Raw genomic sequence first — 26,760 nt, forward strand, 5'->3', positions numbered from 1 at the left:
GAGGCAATATCGAGCTCCTACAAAGTGAAAAAAAAAGGTGTGTAGATTTTTTTAAATTTTTGTTTAAGCTTGGTTTGAAAAATTATTTTGAAGGAATTCAAAGGGAATAGTAGAGCATTATTATCGGTAACTGATGCCTCGAGGAAAGAAAATGCAAACACCTTGTAAGCAACCTGAAAGCTCTAGCATGACTCATGAAGAAGAGGAAGAAATGCTACATGATATATCAAAATTACAAGACCAAGTGCAACAAATGTCACTCTCACAAAAGCTAACAGAAGCTAAGATAAATGGCATGGAATCTAAGATAAAGGGCGTGGAAGATAAGATGAATGACGTAGAAGCTAAGATGGATGATTTGAAGATAGATTTGAAGACAGGCATGGCAGATTTGAAGACAAATTTGACAAATTTTCTACAAGAAATACTTACTAATGGTGAAAGGGTAGTAAAGGAAACTCATGATGCGAACAAAAGAAATGTTAATCATGATTTCATAGACTCTAATGTTGGATCGAAGACCCACCATATTCCAAAAATCTATATGAGGAAGTTTGATGGCAAGGATCCCGCAACATGGATATTACCGATGGAGCAATTTTTCGATCTCAATAATGTGCAAAACACACAAAAGGTATGTATTGCAACTTTATATTTGGAACCAAATCAGTTTGTATGGTATCAATGGCTTTGCTCTCATAAACAAATTATCACTTGGGCAATTTTTATGGAAGAATTGACAGCACATTATGAGGATACACAAAGCAACACTTTTTTTAGCCAATTGATAAGTCTCAAACAAAAGGGTTCAATAATGGAGCACATTGAGGAGTTCCAAAAATTGAACATAAGGGTAAAAAATATTCCAGAGGAACATAGGATTGATGTGTTCATAGGGAATTTAAAGGATAATATCCAACATGATGTTTGCCTTTGGGAACCTGATTCATTAGAGAAGGCATTCAGGTTAGCAAGAAAAATGGAAAGAAAAATTATGGCAACCAGGAAGCATACCACTCACAACTATAAAGATGGAAGTGTTGTTTCCCCTAGTCTTCCACAACCTATAAGGTTGACACCACAAAAATTGGAAGAAAAAAGAGCAAAAGGGCTTTGTTACAACTGTGATAGCAAATATACTAAAGGTCATAAGTGTGTTGAGAAGAAATTATTCTACATAGATTGTGAAGAGGAAGAAGAAAAGGAGAAAGAAAGGTCAAAAGAAGAGGATATACTCCAGGAACAAAGCCTAGATAAAGAAGAAATGAATCTGACCATATCTTGTAATGCATTAGCTGGAATTACCACTCCTCAAACCATCAATATAGAAGGACAAATAAAGAAGAAAAAGGTAATAGTGTTGATTGATTCAGGAAGTACCCACAATTTTTTTCATTGTAAGGTAGCAAAAGAATTGAATTGCTTCCTATATCCAACACCAAAGTGTCAAGTGATGGTTGAAAATGGAGGAACGATAAATTTCTCTCGAAAGTGCCATAATATCAAGCTATCCATGTGAGAATATGTATTGACTAGCCCAATGCTTTCCATTCCAATGGGAGGTGCTGATGTTGTACTAGGAGTCCAATGGCTACAATCCTTGGGTACAATAGCTTTTAATTTTCAAGAACTTTTCATGAAATTTTCTGCAGAAGGAAAGGAAGTTGAATTAAAGGTATTGCAGGGAAACCGAGAAAGATAATCAACTCTAACGGTATGACAAAGCTTCTTAAAAAGGAAAAAAGAGGTGTAATTGCACAATTATGTTCGCTAGATGTTTCCACATCGAAATCATCTATTTCTCCAGATCTCCAAAAAGTCTTGGATAATCATTCCAAGGTGTTTGAGACTCCCAAAGGTCTCCCACCTATTTGTGATCATGATCATGCTATTCATATGATTCCAGGAAGTGTTCCTCCAAACATCAGGCCATACAGATATCCCTATGCCCAAAAGAGTGAAATTGAACGTATGGTTGCAGAAATGCTAGAGGCTGGTATAATTCAACCTATTCAAAATTCTTTCTCTACTTGAGTAGTATTGGTGCACAAGAAGGATGGATCATGGTGCATGTGTCTGGATTATAGGGAGCTCAACAAGCTCACTATTAAAGATAAGTTTCCCATTCCTGTCATTGATGAATTACTGGATGAATTGCATGGATCAATTTACTTCACCAAGTTGGATCTTTGTTTAGGATATCATCAAATCAGAATGAAGAGTGAAGACATTCCAAAAACAACATTTAGAACTCATGAGGGTCATTATGAATTTTTGGTCATGTCTTTTGGCCTTACCAATGCACCTTCTACATTTCAAGGTTTGATGAATTCCATTTTCAAACCCTTAGAAAATTTGTGTTAGTATTTTTTGATGATATACTAATCTACAACAAGTCTTGGAAGGATCATGTTGAACATGTTGACAGGGTGCTACAATTATTGGAGGAGAAACAATTATATGCAAAAAGATCCAAATGTTTCTTTGGAGTACAAGAGGTGGAATATCTGGGTCATATTGTATCTCATGAAGGAGTTAAGGTAGAAACTAGCAAAATTAAAGCCATTAAGGAATGGAAAATCCCCACATCCATAAAGCATCTGGGAGGATTTCTCGGGTTGACAGGGTATTATCGCAAGTTTGTTAAGAATTATGTGAGAATAGCAGCACCTCTAACAACATTATTGAAGAAAGATGCATTTTCATGGACTCCAAAAGCAACAAAGGCCTTAGAACATCTTAAAAAGGCAATGTTCCAAGCACCGGTCTTAGCTACACCAGACTTCACAAAAACTTTTATTGTGGAATGTGATGCTTCAGGAAATGGAATTGGTGTTGTTTTAATGCAAGATGAAAGACCCATTGCTTTTGAAAGTCGTCCAATCAAGGGAAAGTTTTTACACAAAGCTATTTATGAGAAGGAAATGTTGGCAATACTACATGCACTTAAGAAATGGCGACCCTACCTAATGGGAAGACACTTCAAGGTAAAAACGGATCATGATAGCCTTAAATACTTTTTAGAACAAAGATTACCCTCTGAACAACAACAAAAGTGGGTCACAAAGATGTTGGGTTATGACTTCAAATTCATCTACAAAAAAGGGAAGAAAAATGTGGTGGCAGATGCACTCTCAAGAAAGGATGAGGATGTGGAAGCATTGTTGTGCGCCATTTCTATTATCCAACCAGATTGGATAAACGAAGCAAGGGAGGAATGGAAGAATGATGAAGAAGTGTGGGCACTTATTCGAAAGTTACAACAAGATTCCAGTACATCTGATACATTTAGCTAGAAAGATGATTCGTTATGGTACAAAGATCGCTTGTACCTCTATAAGAATTCCCAACTCAAACAAAAGATTCTTATGGAATTGCACACTTCTCCCTTAGGAGGGCACTCAGGATTTTTAAAATCTTACCACAGGGTTAAGAACGAATTTTTTTGGGATGACCTTAAATCAGATATTCAAAAGTTTGTGGCGGAATGTTTGGTTTGCTAACAAAATAAAGTTGAAACAATTAAGACCCCGGGTCTATTACAACCTTTATCCATTCCAAGCCAACATTGGGAGGAGGTTTTAATGGATTTTATCACAATTTTACCCAAGTCCGAGGGAAAGAGTGTCATAATGGTGGTAGTTGACAGACTTACCAAGTATGCACACTTTTGTGCATTATCACATCCATTTAAAGCCAATACAGTTTCTATTGCATTTATGGAAACATTTCAAAAACTACATGGAAACCCAAAGATTATTGTAAGTGACAGAGATCCCATTTTCACTGGAAATTTTTGGACATAATTATTTTCTTGTCTCGGTACTCAGTTAGCTCATAGCTCATCTTATCATCCTCAATCTGATGGGCAAACTGAGATAGTAAACAAATGTTTGGAAGGATATCTTCGTTGCTTTGTATTTGATAAATAGACACAATGGGTCAAATGGTTGCCTTTGGCTGAATGGTGGTATAACACTTCCTTCCATACAACAACAAAAATGACCCCATTTATGGCACTTTATGGATATCAGCCACCATCCGTCACATCATATTTAAGAGAAAATTCTAAGGTTCAAGTAGTGGAACATCACATCGAGCATCAACAACAAGTCCTCCAACTCTTAAAGGATAACCTCGTGTTGGTGCAGAATAGTATGAAACAACAGGCAGATCAACATCGTAGCGAAAGAATTTTTGATGTAGGTGATTGGGTATTCCTACGGCTACAACCATATAAACAAATGTCCCTCAAGCAAGCTAAGAAGGATAATAAATTATCACCAAAGTGTTATGGTCCGTACAAGGTGTTGCAAAATATTGGTACTATGTCATACAAATTGGAGCTTCTTGCAGCTTCTCGAGTGCACCCAGTTTTCCATGTTTCATGTTTAAAGAAGGTTATAGGCGACAGGGTCCCAGTTCAAACAATATTGCGAGAACTTGACGAGGAAGGAAAAATTATATTGGAACCGGAAGCAGTCACAGAAACAAGAACTTGACAGCTACGAAATCGATCAATTTTGGAGTATCTCATCAAGTGGAAGAACTTATCCGCTAAATATTCCACATGGGAGGATGAGAATTTTATACAGAAGCATCCAGAACTACTCAAGCGTTGAGGACAACACTTTTTTTAAGGAGAGGGGCATGTTAGGTCCCTATAATACTAGTGATTACCCCATTACTATTGTAGGTGTATCCCTTATTAATATTGTTGTGCCCCTATTGTCCCCATATTATTATTACTGTGCCCCATAGAATCCCTCTATTGTTATTTTTGTGCCTTTATATTGTTATTGTTAGGTCAGCTGGGTTATATTGTGAATCCTTAGACTCCTTTTGTCATTTGAATCATGAAAGAATCATTCATTTGTGTAATGTAAAGGAGGTTGCCCCCTCGAAGAGGCTAAATTCTAAGGCATTGATCTATCTTTTCTATCTTTTTGTGAGTTGGTTTCATAACACCAAAGGTCTAGCAGAGGATGAAGGTACAAAAGAAGCTGAAGATTGAGTGAGAAATAAGTAAGCCGTAGATCCAACAGGACAGAAGGAAGCCGTGGGTCCAGTAGGACAGAAGGAAGCCATAGGTCTAGCAGGACAAAAGGAAGCCATAGGTCCAGCAAGATAGAAGGAAGTCGAAGGTCCAACAGGACAGAAGGAAGCTGAAGGTCTAGCAGGACAGAAGGAAGCTGTAGGTCCAATAGGAAAGAAGGAAGCCGAAGGTCCAACAAGATAGCATGAAGCCGAAGGTCCAGTAGGACAGAAGGAAGCTGAAGGTCCAACAGGACAGAAGGAAGCCGAAGGTCCAGTAGCACAGAAGGAAGCCGAAGGTCCAGCAGGACAGGAGGAAGCCGAAGGACGAAGCAATTCTGTTGATTGGGTTAATCTTTGAAGGGCTCAAACCTGTGATAAATTAATCTATGGAAGAAGTACAAAATGCAATTTGAAGAAAAGTTCTGTGAAAGAAATAAAGTTTCATCTGTCATCATTTTAAGGGAGCAGTAGACAACACCAACATTGAAGTGTTTGTGAGTTTGTTTCTTGGAAGTAAGATATTGCGACAGTAAGAGGTAACTTTGCAGACTTGGTGTAGGAAATATGAAGAGTTGTGAAGAATCCTTCATATCAAGATAGGTTGTCATTAATGATGTAGCATGGAGACTACAGTGAAGCTGTAGATTGACAGAACTCAGTGAAGAAGATTTTGGGAGCAGAGAATTACTACCAAACATATCTTGACAAGATAGGGTCGGAGCCCTTGGGGTTGGTGCCTCAGAATTGGAAGGATTTGTGTCCTTGGAGTTGGTGCTCCTAAATCCAAGGTTGGTGCCTTGACAAGATAGGGTCGGAGCTCTTGGGGTTGGTGCCTCAGAATTGGAAGGATTGGTGTCCTTGGAGTTGGTGCTCCTAAACACAAGGTTGGTGCCTTGAGAAGATAGGGTTGTTTCCCTAGAGGTTGGAGCCTCACAAAAGACCAATTTGGTGCTTGGAAACAAGTTGGAGCCTTATATATATTGTACCTGATTTATTGTAAAGATTATATTAATAAAAGCATTTATTCCTATTGTTCATTTTGTGTTCTAAATATAAATGATTTAACTGGTAAAAATAACAATTGAAAAGGAATATTGATTCAACCCCCCTATCAATATTTCCAACAATTAGACACCAAGCACAAAATTTTGTGAAGCAACCATAGTTTGAGGGGTTTATACCATGCTTGGATTAGATGAACTGGATGATATTCCGATAGAACAAGGGGATAATGAAAAAATGATGGACTAGTCGTGGCTCCAAAAAAAATTCTACTGAGTGAATGGTACCCAATATGTACATAAGGTCCACCATAAACATAAGTCTCACTAGGTCTACTACGATTAAAAGAACTACTAGGTAAATAATATCTAGTAAACATGGAAGATATAGTAGGTTTAGAAGATCCACCTACAATAGAAGGTGAGGTTTTCATTAAGGTACTTCCAAGTGTAGACTTTGTAGATGTTAATTTATCATTATTGGACTAGTAAGAAAAGATAAATGAGTGTGTTAAACGAGGCTTCTCCTAGGTGTAGAAGTAACGAGATATTGATACCAAGGGTTAACTCACCAAGAATATGCTATAGGTAATTCAACAAGAACATGACAACTTAAATTGGTTATCGAAGGATTGGCAGGTGGAATGTTTCCTTGAGAAATAACCTCTATGCTTAAGAGACCGGGTGGAAGACAAGTTACAACTTCGTCTTCTGAAGAAACAAATCCTTCAGAACTAACTGGTAAATGTGTAGACACTATGCCTATTGAAGGAGGAATGCAAATTTCTAAAGTAAATGGTATAATAATTTTGGTTCTGAAATTGTAGGTTCAACCACGTTTGGTTCCAAAGTTTCAATAGTTTTAGGTTCTGCCACTTTGGGTTCTAATATCTCAATTTCTGTAGATTTAGGTTCCATAACAACAATTTTCGATGTCCTAGGTTCTGTAATTTCCGGTTGTGTAACTTTTGATGATTCATATGTAATTTTAGGGGGTAAACCCTATATTCTACATGAATGATGAGGTCGACGTTGTTCCACAGTGAAGTTATATTAAAAATTAAAATACACGCCTATGTTCTATCGAATGGTAAAACAAAATGACATACACTAACAAATCTAAGGTAGCAAGCATACACACCACATATGAGAGAGTGTGTGGAACTAGTTATGTTTGCGACCTGCTTAGCAATCCAAGCTTGGTGCAAGTACCCTCACTAATAAGTGGAGCACCCTCCATGAAGGCCCGAGTGAGTTTGACCGACATCTTTTCTAGGTACAACAAGGACGTTCCCCTCACCATCACCTTGTGTATGAACCATAAGATAAAAGCCACTAAGGTCACCACCTACAACAACGCGGCATGGGGGGATAATCAATAGTTGAATATACATGCAAGGGTAGGGTAATTGAACTCGAAATCCTAGCTGAGGGGTTCCTCAAAATGAGGAGTGGTCCTCCCAAGTGATCTGCAAGTGTTTTACAACACTCTTTGTAATACATGCCAATAAATGCCACCAAAACCAACAAAGAAGGATATATTACTTCATTGGGTCCAATGTGACCTTATGCTTAACTCCTGCGTGAGAATAGCTTCCCTGACAAAATGAAGTAATAAAATGGATTTTCACTCCCTAGATCAGGCTTCTAGGTTTTTTTTATATCCTTGGAGAGTTTAAACTCACCACTTATTCCAAGGCCCTGAACTTAAGCTAATGTATGTGTGTTACTTAGAAATGTAAAAATGTTGAATCAATTTTATTAAACATTAATTTTATGGTTGTTTTTTACACAACACACATATGGAGTGGGAAAAAACGATGTTTTGACACTACCCAACAGCTCAAATGTAATGGAACAAAATGTAAGTTTTTCACTTCAATGAATATTAATTGTGAGAAGGAGAAAAAAATTTAAATTTCCAAATGCAGAATGTACCAAATTTAATCAAATCTTTTAATACGAAAACACTACTAAAAATTGCTTCTTTTAAACACATAAAATTCCCTCACACAATGCAATAATTTGACAACTTTTAGTTTTTAAGGAAAGAATCAAACAAAAAAGAATCAAAAAATTCAATTTAAAAATAAAAACCAATTCAATCAATATGTATTTTTCTTTTGAAAAAACAAATATTTTAGAAAAAGGAAGAAAATATATTTTCACAAAACAATGCAAAAAAAACTTTTAAATAATTACTCAATTGTAGAGAGAAAGATACTAAGATTTGAATAATCAAGCCGAAGAGACTATAAAACTTTCAATCAACAAATACAAGGCAACTAGGTCAAAGTGGTAAAAATAGAAATTTCACACAAACCCAAAAAGGTGAAAAATCACACTAAAGATGCATGATTTGGAAATTTTAGATTGTAGAACAATAGTAAACAAACTCAAAAACCATATAAAAACAAATCCATTATCAATTCGGGTGAATCCCTAGGAAAATTTGATTTTCTAGGAAGTGCACAGGCTTCAAGTACATCACAGTGCAATAATAAGGCAATGTCATAGTCTTAAAACTTCCTAGGTGTGGTAGTGTTGCTATGGTACTAAAAACAAGGTGTGGAAATATGAAAAAGCAAGAAGAAATCAATAATCTCTTTCAATATACGAATAGATATGGGGTTTAAGAGTAATATCTTACTTGCTAGTGACTAAGAAGGAATAAAGACTCAAGAAAACACAAAGTCAATCAATTAAAACAAATATGAAGATCAATCCCTAGTATGGTTGCCAATTTTTTTAATGGACACAACCCTCTTGTGGAAAAGAGCAATCTCCCTAGATATAGTAACCAAATATAGAAAAAAACAGATAGGAACAAGAAACTTTCCCTAGGTTTAATTGCAAATTAAACTATCAATGGAAATGTGAGTGGGATGAAATCATCCCTTTTTATGAAGGTTGTCCTCACTAGTTGTTTTTTGTAGCTTATAGTCTCGTCCTCAATTCTTTGAAGCAAACCAAAAAATTAAACCATCAAAGCACACATAATTAAAAAATGATTTGATAAACCCTATATATACAATCAAGGAAGTAGATACCAAAGATTACGAAACATATAGACAATGATTTGTGGGAAAGAAACATGTAACTATATTATAATGAAGAAAAGGTTACAACTTGAAGCCTCCTTGACGTTGTAGGTATCTTTCCAATTGTTCTCAGTTTCAATGCCTTGCCTTCAAAAGTCTTGAGACCAAAGGTTTGATATTTCAATAATTTCACCAAAGCCAATATCCTTCTTAGATTTTCTAACTAGCCATCTCAATGGGAGATGGTTGTACTTGTAGGCTTGGGAAAGGATAGGAGGAGGATAATTGATGGAGGTTTAGATCCAACAAGTTATTGATGCGAGTCAGATCCCCACAACTTGAAAGAGATTCCATCCATGAGGCTTCTATTTTAGAAGCTTCTCGTACTTTTTAATTTGACCTTCATTAAAACAATGCCACACCTTTTGAATGGGAACATTGTGACAATATTGTAGTCTACCAGGTATAAAACTTGTGACAATAAGAAGTGTCATAGGCTATCAAAACCTATGACATCCTTTTGAATTAGGGTTTTTTAAGGTATTTGCACAAGATTCTTATCTTCTACAATAAGGATTTTCTTCTATATTCTTCAAGGATTAATGGACATTAAGATTCATATGACGAAAGATAAGGGTATAAAATCAATTTCCATGAACGTGACAATATATTATGTAACAAAAGGGGGTGAATCACTATAATGACATTCTATACTTATTGAAACATTTAAACATCACAAAACATCGAACACATAAGAAACACATGGGAACATGAGATGTACATGGAAACCCTTATGGGAGAAAACCACAAAAATCATTTATATGATTGTTCTTGTAGGAACCAACCTATTGTTACATCAATTTACTGGAACCAACTAGAAGGAGACACCAATCCCTTGATTTACATGCACCAACTTGAAGGAGACACCAATCACTTGATTTATAACCACCAACCTAAAGGAGACACCTATCCCCTAACTAATTTAGTATGAATCCATTTTGTTAATATACTATTTTCTTAAACACTCAACTTTTAACATCCTATTATGTCCATCACAACATCTTTTTCACATCTTAGACTTCCATAACAGGTCTATTCAACATTGATACAATTCTATGTTCTGAGATTAAATCAACTTCTTGTTCATCCGAATATATGGTGATCTTCATAGTTGTGCACTTCATACAACAACAATATCACTTAAAATAACATAGGAAAACTCTTCTCATCATGTGCACCTCAAACAAAATTGTTTCATACCTCACACTACAAACTTTATCATGCACCTTGTTCTTGAAATACTACTCTTACTAGCTGCAAAACTCTGTCACTCTGATAGCTACACCCTATTTCACAGATATGCTCCTTGCACCCTAAACATCCTCTTCAAACTTCATCTTTTGAATTCTTCATACGTAGCCCCACAAAATTGAGACTCCTCAACTCTTCTTATCCGAATTATGTTAGAAAATGTAAAGTACCAGTGTATTATACTTATTTTATCTAATCATGATACTTGCTTGTGAATATTAGTTATCTTCTTTATGTTCTCCAGTTCGATCTTTTCATCAAACAATATTAAGAAACAACAACAGCAAAGGAGGACACAAGTGTAGGCTCTCAGCCAGGGAAAAAATCCTCCAAGGGGAAAACCCATAAACTCTTCTCTTCGTAGAATCTACTTCAAATGAGACACAAAGACCCAATCTCTAGAGTAATTCCTTCTCCCAGTACCATGTCATCCCTGCCTCAAGTCCTTCCTTGATTTTCACCAAACTACTTCACCTTGCAACATCGACCTGAAAACTATAATACTACTATTTGACCTGTAACTTGACCCTGCAATTTCAATCTTGTAGCTCCTGAAGAAACCCTAACTCAACCTCCTTCTGGAACCTTCCAAGAGCAAGACAACTCTTCCTTAAGGTCAATGAGGTATATACATAGTTTCTTCCTACCAGCTATAATATGTTACAATTCGTCCTAATGTAACTCGATCCTGCAAATTCTACCTCTTCCTACAGCCCATAAACCCTAGAGTGTTGCACGTGTGAGAGAGATAGAGCCCAAAGACAAGATATTTCATCCTCCCATCTTCTTCCAAACCTTCACTCTCCTTTTTTGCTTCTTCCCACCTATAGATCAAATTGTTTCTTAATGGTCAAACTTGTATGTGAATTGTTTCTCCAAATGAGGTTGAATTACTCTTTATATAGCCTTCTCAATTGGTCGAATTCCCTCCTTTAGGCCAACTTGAGGATCACAAGGCTGACTTGTACTCTTGGATATTCCAGGACATTCTAGACTAAAAAATAATTCTTTTTACAATTATAAATTTCTCAGAAGGGTCTTATAAACATGATGTTGACTACTTTGACTCATGACAAAAAATCCTAAGACCTAAAAAACCATAGAAGCAAGAAGAACATGCTTTTACCTAGAATACCATCCATAATGAGCATGAAAACAATTCTTTAATAATAATATTTTTCTTTCTTCTTTTGTTACATAGGATACATATAAAAATGAGTACAACAATTATGACGAATAAAACTAGTTACATTTCTCAACACTCCCTCTTAACTAGGGAGGTATTTATAATTGTACAACCAATACAACATCATATCTCAAACTGAAGGGTTATCAAGAAGAGTTGGATTGATAATCCATACTATAAGCATCACCATCATGACCAACACTGTCCCTGAGGAATAACTGGACAAGCTCTACTTTAATCAAGAGCATTATGATGGGAGGATTTATCTGCGATACCACACTACCTATCTAAGGTACATACCACATCTAGATGTCCACAAGGTATGTGATTTTAGTACTATTCATATCTTGGATCTCCATAACTGATTCCTCAAAGAATATTGGTCCTCTTCGGCCACTCTTATTTTTTATTCCCATCCCATCCTCAAAGAGTGTCGGTACCTTTCCTTTCTTGGATGGTATATCCTCAAGGAAACCACATATTCTTATCCAATTCTCTGTCATTCTCTTTTCATCACCTAAAGAGGAGAATTCACATGTGACGTTCATCATCACACCCTCTCAACCAACGAGTACATCCCTATTATCCCTTAATATTGAGAATATAAAATTTCTTCTTATTCAAGGAGACTACTTTTTCTCCCTCTTAAACCAGAGGATATTCCTTCCTTCCAATAATGGAAGCAAACACCACGAGCCTTTATAGTTTGTCTTCACCAAAGTATTGACTACTAGTTTTCAATAGCTACATGACTCCCTTCTTCCTTCGCATCCTTTGTATTGAACTTGTTTTCTTTTGAGGTATCATGGAGCCATCTCCACTCTTCATTTTTTTTGTGTGATAGGATCTAGGTCATCTTTCTTTCTCATCACTTTCTTCTTCAATCATGAAGGCATTTCATTGAGCCTTATCGATCTCCAATCTGAGCATGAAAGTGGTCTTCCTTGACATTTAGGTTATCTTCTTGTACAACTACCCTTTTTATCCCAATATGGCCTCATCTTGACTTTACAATTTCCAGGTACTAGACATTGAGCTCTCAACATTTTTAATCCATACAGTTGAACTTTCCCCAATTTCCATCATGTATTCCTGCAACATCCTTTTCCTGACAACCAAAAATAATATGTTAACCAGATAACCAAACCAAAATGAATAGAATTACCTCACCATGGTGACCTCCTCATTCCAATAACATACTTATCGACCATATCCACTTAAATTTTCCTTCTTGCATTAGGGTTCCCAAGGATCAAACATGATTACCAAGTTACAACTTTTCTTCCGGAGATTATACTAGATGTTAATCAATATCAAATACATATTCTAGAGAAAGTACCAATATTATATGCATTCTTAAGTAAGTCACATTCTATCCTTTTCCAACATCATTAGTACTTAAGAATATATTTATAACCAACTTCATTTCATAATATTCTTGCATATATGAATCTTATCTAAAGTTTACTTTTCAACATATATTCCTATTCTTTCACCCAATCATCTAGATATCCATATATATCACAAGAAGTTTGCATCTTTACCCATTGCAACCCTTCATCCCTTTTTGCTAGTATGTTTCCACATTACATCGAATACATATTATTCATGCCATGATGCTTTTTCCAAGGACTTTCCAAAATTATGGTCCTTCCCGGATCATGATGATCCTATTTTAGAAATATGACAACCTCTAACATAATATCGATGAAAATGATGCAAAATGGTCTAACATTATATCCTAGATGATCTTTATTAAGAAACACAATAAATTATAGACATGCTACTATCATATGCTTCTATCTTATGACATTTATGCAAAACATATCATCATTCATACTAACATAGAAGTCAATGAACCTTATTTTAGTAGTAAATATCCTTCACTTCTTCCTTCTTTGCTTTCTTCTTAGGTTCTACCCCTACTTCAACTACATGAGATTCACTTAGATTGTTTATCTTATTGTTCTGTTGATTTGGAAAATCCCTCTTGTAGTGTATGAACTCATTGCACTTGAAGCATTGCACCTTGGACATATATTTTTTCTTGGACTTGCCAAAATTTCCTTTCTTCATCTTCTTGACTAAAGACTTGAGATTGCTCATATTATCCAATGTCATCCTTGACCTTGATCCTTGATTTTTCCAGTATGCATTGTGCCCACAATTGATCAAAGGGAGTTGAACCCTTTTTGGAGTAGACACTTGTTGTAAAGTTGCTCCATTCTAGTGGCAATGCATTTAGAACACATATAATAACCTCAGAATCAATGATGGGTTCCCCAAGTCCTTGAAAATGGTCTCTTAGTTGAGAGACTCACATGAGGAAGGATTCCATATCCTCATCCTTCAATTTCTTCATTCTATATAGCTTGTTCTGTAATGACATCTTTTGACCTGTTGTACTTACAAAGTACAAATTCATTAGCTTGTAGTACATGGCCTTGGAAATATTTAGATTTGTAAAAAATGGAACAAGAGAATCCATAATTGATTCAACTATGATCCTTTGAGCTCTTACTTCCCATTTTTTGTACCTTTCTAGTTATTGTGTCTTATATTTCTCAAGTTCAATAACTTCTCCAGTAACATATCCCATTACATCTTGATTTGTGAGTATCAAGTCAATCCTTTTCTTCCATGCTAGATAATTTGAAGCCCTAATGAGATTATTTCTCTCCTTGTATAAAGAACCTAAATTCCTTGAAGATTCAACCATTATGAGATAATTTTATACTTGAATAATACCTCCAAACTTCTTGATGTCTTCAAGACCTTCAGAGAGTTTTTGATGCCACTCTTGAAAAATGTTCCCTAGTATTCCTTCACCAACAACTTCAAAGATTGATGCCTTGCAAATGGAATTTATTTTTGTGAGATCAATACCCTCCTTATGAGATGGATGTAGTTTTGATATTCTTTAGTGTAGAAACTCTATATTAGAAGGGTATTCTACGAATCATTTTTTAATTAGATTCCTTCAAGAGACAATCTTCTTCTTTTAGGCCTTGAGAGCTTCCTATCCCTTGATCAACAATTCTTCTTGTGTCTTTTCGGATTCCTTCATTGCTCACCTTAGCTTTGATACCATGTTATAAAATTTAAAGTGGAAGCTTGTTATACTTATTTTCTTTAACCTTGATACTTTCTTGTGAATGTTAGTTATCTTCTTTATGTTATTTAGTTAGATCTTTTCATCAAACAATATCAAGAAACAACAACGACAAAAGAGGACATAGATGTAGGCTCTCATCCAGGGAAAAACCCCTACAAGGGGAAAACCGAGAAACTCTTCTCTTCTTAGAATGTGCTTCAAATGTGATACAAAGACCCAATCCCCAGACCAAGTACTTCTCCCAATACCAAGTCAACCTTGCCTTAAGTCCTTCCTTTATTCCGCACCAAACTGCTACACCCTGCAACAACAACTTTTCAACCATAATATTGCTACTTGACTTGTAACTTTGACCTTGAAATTTCGGCCCTGTAGCTCCTAAAGAAACCATAACTTAGCCTCCTTCTAGGACTTTCCAATAGAAAGACAACTCTTCCTTAAGGTCAATGAGGTATAGATAAAGTTTCCTCCCTCTCAGCTACAAGACGCTGCACTTCGTCCTACTGCAACTTGATCATGCAACTTTAGCCTCTTCCTATAGCCCATAAACCATAGATTTTTTCATGTGTGAGAGATATAGATCCAAAAGACAAGATATTTCATCCTCCTAGCTTCTTCTAGACCTTCACTCTCCTTTTCTGCTTCTTCCCAACTATAGATCAAATTGTTTCTTGATGACCAAACTTGTATGTGAATTTTTTCTCCAAATGAGGTTGAACTACTCTTTTATAGCCTTCTCAAGGGGTCAAACTCCCTCCTTTAGGCCAACTTGAGGATCCTAAGGCCGACTTGTAATCTTGGAGATTCCAGGACTTTCTAGACGAAAAAATAATTCTTTTTACAATTACAAATTTCCCGAAAGGGTCTTATAAACATGATGTTGACTCCTTTGACTTATGACAATAAATCCTAAGTCCTAACAAACCATAAAAGCATAAATAACATGATTTTACCTAGAAGACCATCAACAATGAACATGGAAGCCATGCTTTAATAATAATAATTTTCTTTCTTCTTTTCTTGTTTGTTACATAAGATACATATTGAAATGAGTACAACAATTATGAAGACCAAAACTAGTTACATTTATCAACACATTAGATGTTCATCATATTGCTTATTATGTGTGCATTTTAAACTTCTAAATTAAGTTATTTATAGGCGATGACTTAATCAGGGCCAAAAAATATAATAATATCATGGATCCCTTTTGGAGTCATTTCCATAAGCTAATCAAGAATCATTATTTGAAACCATGGACTTTGTAACACACATCCTTCTATCCCTAACCCATTCGAAGGGTAGGAGGAGGAAATTAATATTTTGACCCGACCCCCAGAATGTTGTGCATTTTCCTTTTTATCATTTCCTCAGGGTGTCTCTTCATGTTCCACTTCTTTTCTTTCTCATTATTTATACTATAAAATTAATTTAAGGTGCCAGCTAACCCCTCTTGGGTTTATATTTCCTCTTCCCTCTTAGATCATGGATATGTAGTCCCACACTTCAGGCCATTACATAAAAACATATTCATTTATAATATCAAAGTATCAACACATTACAAAAATCAGGGGAAATGTACTAGGGGTGTCATAAACCCCACCCTCTTAAAGAGAACACCATTCTTAGTGTTCTTTTTTGAAAGGGGAAAAAAAAAAAACTAAGATTTATACACAACTCTTACATTCTCTTTATTCAAGAAACAAAATATGGGTACTTCACCCTTATTTTATCAACCATCTCCCAAGTAGCTTCATTAGGTCCAAAGTGCTTCCATTGCACCTTGACTTGTTGTATTGTTCTATTCCAGAGCGTGATTTTCCTCCAAACCAAGATGCATAGCGGTTCTGGTTGGAACTCTCCCTCGGGTTCCACCTATAGAAAAAACTAACCAAAAACATTAGTATCATGAACACACTTCTTAAGCAAGGAAATATGAAAAAACATTGTGAGCTTTTACTATGGGTTGCAAGGCCAATCTATAGGCCACTGGCCCTAGTCTCTCTAATATTTGAAATGGTCCATAATATCTGGGTGCCAACTTGACACCCGACACCACTTTCAGTGAGCTCTTCTTTGGCTTAACATGGATATAAACATGTTCTCCCACTTGAAACTCTTTGTGAGTTATTTGCTGGCCTGCATAAATTTTCTGCTTATCCTAAGTTTCCTTTAACTTTTGTCTGATCTCTATTGTTTCCTACTCCATTGTTGTCAAGTATCCTAGGAAATCCTGTAATGAAGTCCATGTATATGACATCCCATTTCCATTCCAGAATTGATATTGTTTGCATTATTCCAGCTAGATTCCTGCACTCGACCTTCACTTGTTGACATTCCAAACACTTTGCAAGGTATTCAACCATATCATTCTTCATTCATATCCAAAAATATGTCCTATGCATGGTTTTCATCATATTTTGATATCCAGGGTGACCAAAGTAAGGTATTTTATGGAATTCATCCATGATAAGCTTCCTTAAATCCTTGACATTGGGCACATATTTACTGTTTTTGAATATTAGTATTTGATCATCATTGAGCTAGTGACTTCTTCTTACTGACCCATTTGGCTATTCCTTCCAACACTTCTTCACATGTTGGTAATGTTCATCATTTATCAACCCTTATTTAATCCTCTCTTTGATATCAGAGGAGCAAGTTCTTATGGATGTTAGGTGAACCTCTTGCAAACTTCTACTAAGTGTATCTGCCACCCTATTCTCTTTTTCTTTGACGTGCTTAATCTCGAAGTCAAATTCACTAATCATATCCAACCACTTGGCTTGTCTGGCATTCAACTTTGGTTGGTAAAACAAGTATTTTAGAACACCGTGATATGTTGCAACACAAATCTCCTTCCCAATAGGTAATGCCTCCACATTTTTAAAGCATGGACAATGGCTACCAACTCCTAGTAATGAGTGACATATTTCCTTTCAAGCTCATTCAACTTCCTGGATTCATAGAAAATTACATGTCCTTCTCGCATCAGGACTCCACCAAGCCCCTCCTTGCAAGCATTAGTGAAAAATAAGAACTCCTTCTCTAGATCAAGTATTCTCAAAATAGGTGCACAAGTGAGTAAATTCTTTAGCTATTCAAAACTAGCTACACATTTAGGAGTCCACTGAAACTTCTCTCCTTTTCTTTGATATGTAGTGATGGCATGCCCAATTTTTGAGAAATTTTGAATGACCTAAGATAGTAACCAAACAACCCCATAAATGATATGAACTCTGTCACATTCCAGGGCGTGGGCCAATCTAATATTTCTTTGATATTTTCTGGATCCACAACCACTCCGTTTGAGATTACATGACCCAAGTAGTGAACTCGAGTTTGGAAGAACTCACACTTGCTAAGTTTGGAATATAAATTATGCTCTTTGAGAAATTTGTAGCACATCCCTTAGGTGGTCCTCATGCTCCTTTTCATTCTTTGAATACACTAGGATATTGTCCACAAATACCAACAAAAATTTATCCAAGTATGGCCTGAGCACATTGTTCATAAGGAACTTAAAGGTTGTTGGGGTGTTTGTATGCCAGAATGGAACTACAATGAATTCATAGTGGCCATACCTCATTCTGAACGTAGAAATGTGAATGTCATCTTCCTTGATTCTAACCTGGGGGTAACCAAACCTTAAATAAACCTTGGAAAATGTTGCATCCCCTCTCAATTGATCAAATAGATCATCAATCCTGGGCAATGGGTACTTATTCTTCACAGTGGCTTTGTTTAACTACCTGTAGTCGATGCACATACACAATGTTCCATCCTTCTTCTTAACAAAAAGTGAAGGGGATCCTCATAATGAAATGGCGGGCCAAATATACCCTTTTTCCATCAATTCCTTCAGTTGCAACTTAAATTCCACGAGCTCAGGCGTGCTCATACGATAGGGGGATTTTGCTACTGTTGCTAGTAATGGAATCAACTCAATTGTGAATTCAATCTCCCTATTGGGCAAGATTCCTGGCAATTATTCTGGAAATACATCGCTATACTGTTTCAATATTGGATAGTTTTCAAAGGGATCTGTGCTGGCCTATTTCTCATGTGAGATTTGAATAACATAAACGAAAAAACCCTTCTTGCTACAACCCTTTACTTGCACTATTGATATCACTATGAGTGCAATTGAAATTTTGATTCCTTGTAGCATTATTGGGCCACCCTCATCATTGAGACATTCCAACATCTTACTATAGAAATCTAGCTTGGTTCTATGGATTTCCAGCCAATCCATGCCAATCAAAACATCATACGATCCTAATGGCAAAAAAATCAATTTAATTTCTGTAGTGATGCCCCCGATTTGTACAAGGAAAGACTTAATCATCTTTGTTATCCTCCTCTTTAGTGGCTAGTTGAACAAGTCATGATTCTTCATGGGTTTTCTTTGACAATTCACATTTTCCACGATCTTAGGGCTAATATAGCTGAAATTAGATCCTAGGTCAATTAAAATTGTAACCAAAGAGTTTTTTACCATACCTTCCATTTGAATGATTGCTACTTACTGGTCTACCTTCCTATCATCTAATGCAATGTATATTTTGGGCATGCTCTAGGCCACATCGTTCATAGTTTATGCTTCTTGTATGCTGTGAAAATTTGCACAATATTTCTACAACTTAGGGCAATCTATCCTCAAATGGTTTTCTCCACATTCCCAAAACTAATAGGCTCCTTTCATCTTTTCATTGCCTACTTGCCAGGGTTCATTTTTGCTAGCTATAGAGTTTTGCTGATGTTCATTTTTGGTGAAGTTACTAAAAATTCCACCCTTTCCTACTAGATTATATCCTGAATTTCTCTCCCCTCCTCCTTTTCATTTCTTCTTCTAGTCAGCCTAGACTTCAATCTTATCCTTAGACTATTCATAACAATGTTTGGTCTTTCAAATAATCTCCTATAAGGTCTTAGGTTCATAGAATTCTATTTTGTGTTGGTATGCTTGTGGTAACTTGCTAACATACCTTTGGATCTTGGTCTTCTCATCCTTCATGTAAGGTACATACTGAGTAATTCCAAGAAATTCTAGTATATTCTTCAGGTGTCATCCTCCCCAGTTTGAGTTCATAGAATTCCTTGGCTCTGCTGTCATCATATTTCTCAGATAGGTACTTTTCTCATAAGTAATTTTCAAACTTCCTCCAGGTCAACTCCTTCTCTTAGATGCCTTTGATGTTCTTGAAATCCTCCCACCATATATCAACTTTTCCCTTTAGGCTAAAGACAACTGCCCTGGAATTCATGTTCTCAGTATAGTCATGTAGCTTGAAGTACTTCTTTATTCCAAAAAGCCAAGCCTTTTCATCCTTTGCTCTCTTTACCTCTCCATCAAAGATTGGACGTTTAGATTTCTTGAATTCTTCTTGCATGGGAGTCTTTCTATTCTTCCTTTGATGATGATAGTTGGTAGCTACACTAACTGAGGATTGGCTAGGGCTGCTCAATTCTCTTTTTAGAGAACTGAGTAGTTATGCCCCTCCTTTTACATGTCTTCTCCTCTTTCTTGATCAACTTCCTTTTACTTTCTTATCATCCCCTTTGTGCTTTTGGATCTTTGATGTGCTACTCTTAAGGTTATTATTATCTTGATGGCTGACACCAATCTCCCGCTGTCTTTGTATTTGTAATTATGATAGAATTTGAAAAATTGGAGCATTTACTTCTACTTGTTCTTTGACCATATTCTCATTATCTTCCTTTCAACTTATTATCTCAACTCTTAGACTTATGAGAGTTTCTATGAGTTCAGGAGTGTCTTCCTCTTTCATCTTCCAAACTAACTCTTCTTTGGGACCTTGTAGGGTCCTGTTCATACCATGCTATTCAAATCTGCTACTCATTCTTCATTTTTCTTATTGTACCTTGGCACTTGTCAATTTTCTTTTACACACATGCCAATGTTATCCAACAATAAAGAACGTGCATTTTCCATAGGTACTCTTCTCCTTGGTCCATATTTATCTTAACCATCACATATCATTCAACATTTAATTACATTTGTCCAACAAGACTATAAAACCATGCATCATAGTATACTGCAATTATCATAAAGGAAACTAATAGATTAGGCACATCATGCATATCAATCAAACATCTAGTGTGTGCATGCAAGCCTCTTCAGGTCTTGTGTCTGAACCAATGCTCTAATACCACTTTGTAACACACCCCCTTCTATCCCTAGACCCTTCTAAGGGTAGAAGGAGACAATTACTCTGTGGACCCGACCCCCATAATGCTGTGCATTTTACTTTTTATCATTTCCTCAGGGTGTCTCTTCATGTTCCTCTTAGACTCTTCCTCTTATTTTCTATCTCATTATTTACACCATAAAATTAATTTAAGGTGCTAACTGACCCCTCTTGGGTTTATCTTTCCTCTTCCCTCTCAGATCATGGATTTGTATTCCCACACTTCAGGCCATTACATAAAAGCATACTCATTTATAATCTCAAAGTATCATTACGTTAAAAAAATCAGGGAAATGTACCAGGTGTGTCATAGGCTTATAAAATAAAACATCAAAAGGATAAGATAACTAGATTATCAATATTAAATATATTTTCTTTTAATGTAATATACATATTACCCAAATTTGATTTGCTTTGCGTGTAATGTCCAAATTACCCATATTTGATTTGATTTTCATGTAATATCAGATTACGTGGATTACCCAGAAATTATATTTTTATGACCCCTTAGCTCCAAGAGTTAAACCAAAAAACACCCATGACCATGTGTTGTGACCATGGTGTAAACAAAATGCTTCGATAAATATATAATTTGGGTATTTTAATGAATACACCCTTGAAGACACCTAGATACTCATATACCTAGATTAATTTTTAGATCAAATCACAATTTCAAAGTTGAATTTTGAGTTTGATTATTTTAATAAAGAATCCCTTTGAAGACACTCAAATGCCTGGATATCCATATACCAGACCCAAATCCTACCACATCATCTATTAACTCACCATACTTCCACATGTTGTGATCTTCTATTGTTGCATGTCATCCACAAACTGTTCAATTGGCCATCACTAAAACCGAGTGCCATGTCTAGCTACCTTGGGCCTCCACATCACCAATTCTACTAGCTGTCCTCTATGTCACTACCAATTGCCTTGCGTCATTTTTCCATTTTTGTGCTAACTGGGCACCACCTATACCTATAACTAGACTAGATATGTGGATACTTGGATATGACACGCCTTCGGAAACAAGTGATCTTGTGGGGGGATAGCTACACAGATATGCCATGCCTTAAGAAACAAGTGGTCTAGCAGGGGATAAGATACTTGGATATGACATGCCTTCATTAAATTTCACACATTTCGAGGTCCTATAATGCACCATGGTTGTTGATCTCTATGCCTTTTCAAATCTACTTTTCAAACTTGCTTAGACTTTATCAAATTTGCGGTTTTCACCAAATTTGGCTTTCATTCAAAATTTGGGGTTTTCCCTGTTTCCTCCTTAACACCTTGATTTCCTACTTAGTCCTTTGTTGATCAATCTTGGGAAAACATCCACCTGACATCAATGACGACATACTATACATCATGCTCCTTAGATTTGACATCAATGACAACACATTGTTCAAAAAGAGGTTATCGAAATTCCTTACAAAAATTATAATCCATTTATTATTTGTTGCATTATAGTTCTTGCAATGAGTGGATATTTCCTTTTGTATCGTAGAGAATTTATGATTTCCATTCTTGTGTTAGCTTTGTAAACTAGGTATGATCTCATTAGCCAATTATTAGTTTTGAATCTTGTTAAGAGTTTTTTTTCCTTTTTTTATTTATTTAATTTTTTAGGTAGGATTGGCTTTGGGAACTCCCTTTGTGTTCAATTTGTAAAGTTCCACCACCAACGTGTTGGTTAGTAATTTATATTCCAAAGCTATGGGGAAAATATCTTGACCAACAAGTATTCACAATGCCATTCCTTGTGCAAGGCATTGTTTCTTAATAGAATAACAAGTATTGATATTGTTTCCACAATATTTAAAAATTAAGGCTAGGTGTTAGTGTGTAGAAAAATTGCAAAACTAATCCTGTGCGAGGAATTGTTTTTAATAGGTTAGCTAATATAGAAACTTATTTATGAAGGCATAATTGTTAGCTTGTGAGTGTTTCCGAAATATTTTAAAATTGACAATAAGTGTTAACATATAGTATGATAGTTGAAGAAGATTGAGAATTGGGCATCCATAGTAATAACGAAGATATGTCTAATTGAGCTACATCTTGAAGCATGATGGTTTAGATGAAGCCAATCACATTACAATATGTGAAACAATGAATAGAATAATCTTTCTTGTATGAAGATACAAAACATTATATGGTTAGGGACATTTTTCATAGATGTAGTTGAATCATTTCAAACTTGTGAGTTGAAAGGGTTGTGGAAAGACCAACATACTATTTTTACTATGTAGAAATTTTATAGAAATATTTAGCACCACCTTTAATATGAGCGTTGTGAAGTGCATCATGGTAATTTGGACATAAACTTAAATATTTCTCCAATTATTTTTCACTTTTGATGGAAACTAGATTAGGGGAGCCACAATTAAGTTTTGTGACAATTGTTGATCCATAATTATGTGAATGATTCCTAGACTTGTAATGGAGGTTGTCTTTTCAAATCCATTGCGAACCTAGTTATTTTCCTTGAAAGTTGATTTTCCATTAATTCCATATTATCTGATTTTTCATTTGCACTATAGTGTTGTACATGGTGTACGACAACATAATTTATGAGTTATTTATGTGTTGTGATGAAGAATAAAAAAATGAAACCTACACATCTTGTATGTTCCATTTGTTGTGTTTTTGTTATATGTGCTAGAACACTTGTTCACAATGCCTTTGTTATCCTATTTCTTGGCTTGAAAAATTTAACATGGTATCAAATCCCACGATATGAATAGATTGTGATTTTTGTTAGTTGAGTGATTTTGTAAGCACTAGGCCACATTTTGTAATTGAATGTTGAAATAAACATTGAATTATAAATTCAAACTCAAATGGTGACATTGGTTAAATATTTTGATGAAAATACTTTTCACCAATGAGATTTACATATGAGGATGTCCTTGTTGAAAGGATCTCAATGATTACATTGAAGGCAAAATACAAAACAAAACTAGTGAATATCAAATCAATCAAGCAATGAGAAAATAAGGATGATAAGTATTTTGGAAACATAATGTCAGGAATTGGCTTATAATGGTATATGCTAATTTAGTTTAAATTTTAAGAAAGTTACTAAATCTATTAAGTGACATATATTAATAATGTTAATTCAAAATTAGGTTAAGATGTGTCTTAAAATTGCTAGAAATTAATTAATGGAGCAATGAAATAAAAAATATTACAGAAGCACAAATACAAAAACACATAAAATAAGAGAGACACGGATATACATGGTTCACACAATTTGGGATACGTCCATGAAACGACCAGTCCTTCCTTTTATATTATCCAACAAAATGAAGAGATACAACCTACAACAAATCCGTTGTAATTTCCTCTTCGCTCTCACACAACCTCCTCTCTCTCTCTCTCTCTCCGAATAATAATACACATCTGTAATACAATTCCCTCATATAAATCGAGGGGTTGCCTTCTAAGGCAAAAAACCCTAAATTTAACACAACTTTAACCATCAAATCATCTGCTTAATGAATGACCCAGATTGACTACGAATTTACAATATTTTACAAGGCATTTTTTCATCTATTTTTAGCTTCGGGGGCGTTTCCCCCGGACCCCTACCAAGTGGGGGCTCCAAACATGCAACCACCTCCTAGACCCCCAAGGAAGCAATAGTGGGGCAGAAAGGCCCCCCCCGACACCCACCGTCGAGGATTGGGATCCAAACACGATTGAAACACGACCTGTATATTACGAAGATAATCAGGCTTCACATCCAACAAAAATAAAGTGGTTTACATTTTCCATATTGAATATGATTAAATATTATATCTCATTTTCTTTCTTTGAATTTTTTTCACTGTGACATGGTATATGGTGTGGTGATATTAAGGTGACATTGGCCTAAATATGGTGCGCACATAGTGTAAAGAAAGGCCAAATGAGATTATACATATTGGAGTAGATAATTCACAAAGAACAGTAGGCATTGGAACAAGTACATAACTGTACATACAAATAAAAAATTGATGCAACATATTTTTATTTATTTATTCTAATATTTGAAGTATTAAAAACTAAATAAACCTAAGTTATAAACCTAAACGAAATTTATGAACATAGAAAACTTTAAAATTACAAAAAAATTATTTAAAAGAGAGAAAAGTTATTTGTATTGGAATTTTTAACACAACGCAAATACCCAACAAATCTAAGACACTACAGTTCAAAGAGAGACCCAAAAAAACAAATTTAAAAACAAATATTGCTTACAACTATAAATTCCAATGCTATGAAAGAGGCATGATGATCAAGATTTGTAGTGAAAAAGAAACATGGATGAATCCTCAAGAAAAATTAAGCACAAAAATGCAAACAAGTAATCATGAGTGCAAAGCTACATGGGCAGAATAATGTCGAAATTATTTGTAGTGATACACATTAGTTGGATGGGTGTATTGACAAGGGGTGTAAAGGTCAATTGTTATGATGTGCACTCCCTATATTGGTGCAACGAGCATACAAAATATACTAATTATAATGTAATATGTTTTGTTCACCCCTGGTGGGAAAAGTGAACATGTGGAGAAATTCTATTGGTTGGTTGGCATATTGATAACATATCAATGTATGGAGGAAATTAGATTATGATGTCAATAATCTATTTTAGTTTTGGATGATTTTAGAGTAAGGGGTCACACAAAGGGTATGACGATTGTTATTGTGTGGAAAATAAGGCTAAGGTAATTGGGTGTAGTGAGAGGTGTGGGATATGTCATAGCAGAAATAGGTTGGAAAATTGCAGAAGGGAAGAGAAGAGAAGAGAAGATAAGATAGGAAGGTGTTTTAAATTCTAATTATATATTTTGGTATGTTTATTTATTTATTTCAAAAATGATATATGGGTTTGTGATGGAGGCATAGTTGTGGAACTGATTGGGGAAAACCATTAGGTTGCAATAAAAAAATACAAGGAGAGAGGACATCATAAAATATTTTGCTAGAGTCTAGTAAAGGAAAGTTGTTAGAGTTTATGTCACTAGAAATTATAGATGGAAGGACAAATGAGTAAGGTATGAAAAACAAAAAATTTCAAGTTTCATGTACGTAGAAATCTAAAGTTTTTTCGTATATATGTGAAAGTAAATAAAATTTTTAAAAATACCAACACTTGAAATCATTTGTTACAATTATAAGTGTTCAAAACCATTTAATCCCATTACAACCAAATTTAATTTAACATTTATTTATAAAAGTATAACTATTTCTACATCCAAGGTGTTCCCTTTTCATGCTTAACTAAATAATGAGATGGTTTAAATCATGTAGGTTTAATGCACTATGACACCGCTAAAAAAGTTCAATACAAGCTTCAAAGCATATATGAAGGAGATGAAGAGGTAAAAAGGGATAAAATTCAAACTCATAGAATATATAGGAGTCTAAGGGGTCACAATATAATCAGAGCCTACATAATAATAATAATGTAAGGGCACAACAATAACAATAGTGGGCTTCTATGGGGCACAACAATAATAATATGGGGGCTACATGGGCAAAACAATACCAATAAGGGGGCTACATTAACAATAACAATAAGGGGGATACACTATTATTTTAGGGACCTAACAAAGCTAATCTTCCACTCTGTTTCAGTTGTGGTAATGAAGGTCATTTTTCTTGTAGATTTCAATATGAAAAATATGAAGGAAATTATGATGAAGATGATTTTGTAGTCATGAATTCTCAAACTATTGATCAAAAAAATAAATATAACTAGGAAGAGATGACAAATGTCGAGGAGGAAATTGAAGGTAAGAAAGTTTTTCAATATGAGCTCTCTGCTGCCTTAGAAAAGATAAAGAGACTCATAATAATA

Source organism: Pinus tabuliformis, chromosome X, assembly GCF_031772625.1.
Source record: "Pinus tabuliformis cultivar Carrire ecotype Pingquan chromosome X, CPIR1, whole genome shotgun sequence".
Classification (NCBI taxonomy): Eukaryota; Viridiplantae; Streptophyta; class Pinopsida; order Pinales; family Pinaceae; genus Pinus; species Pinus tabuliformis.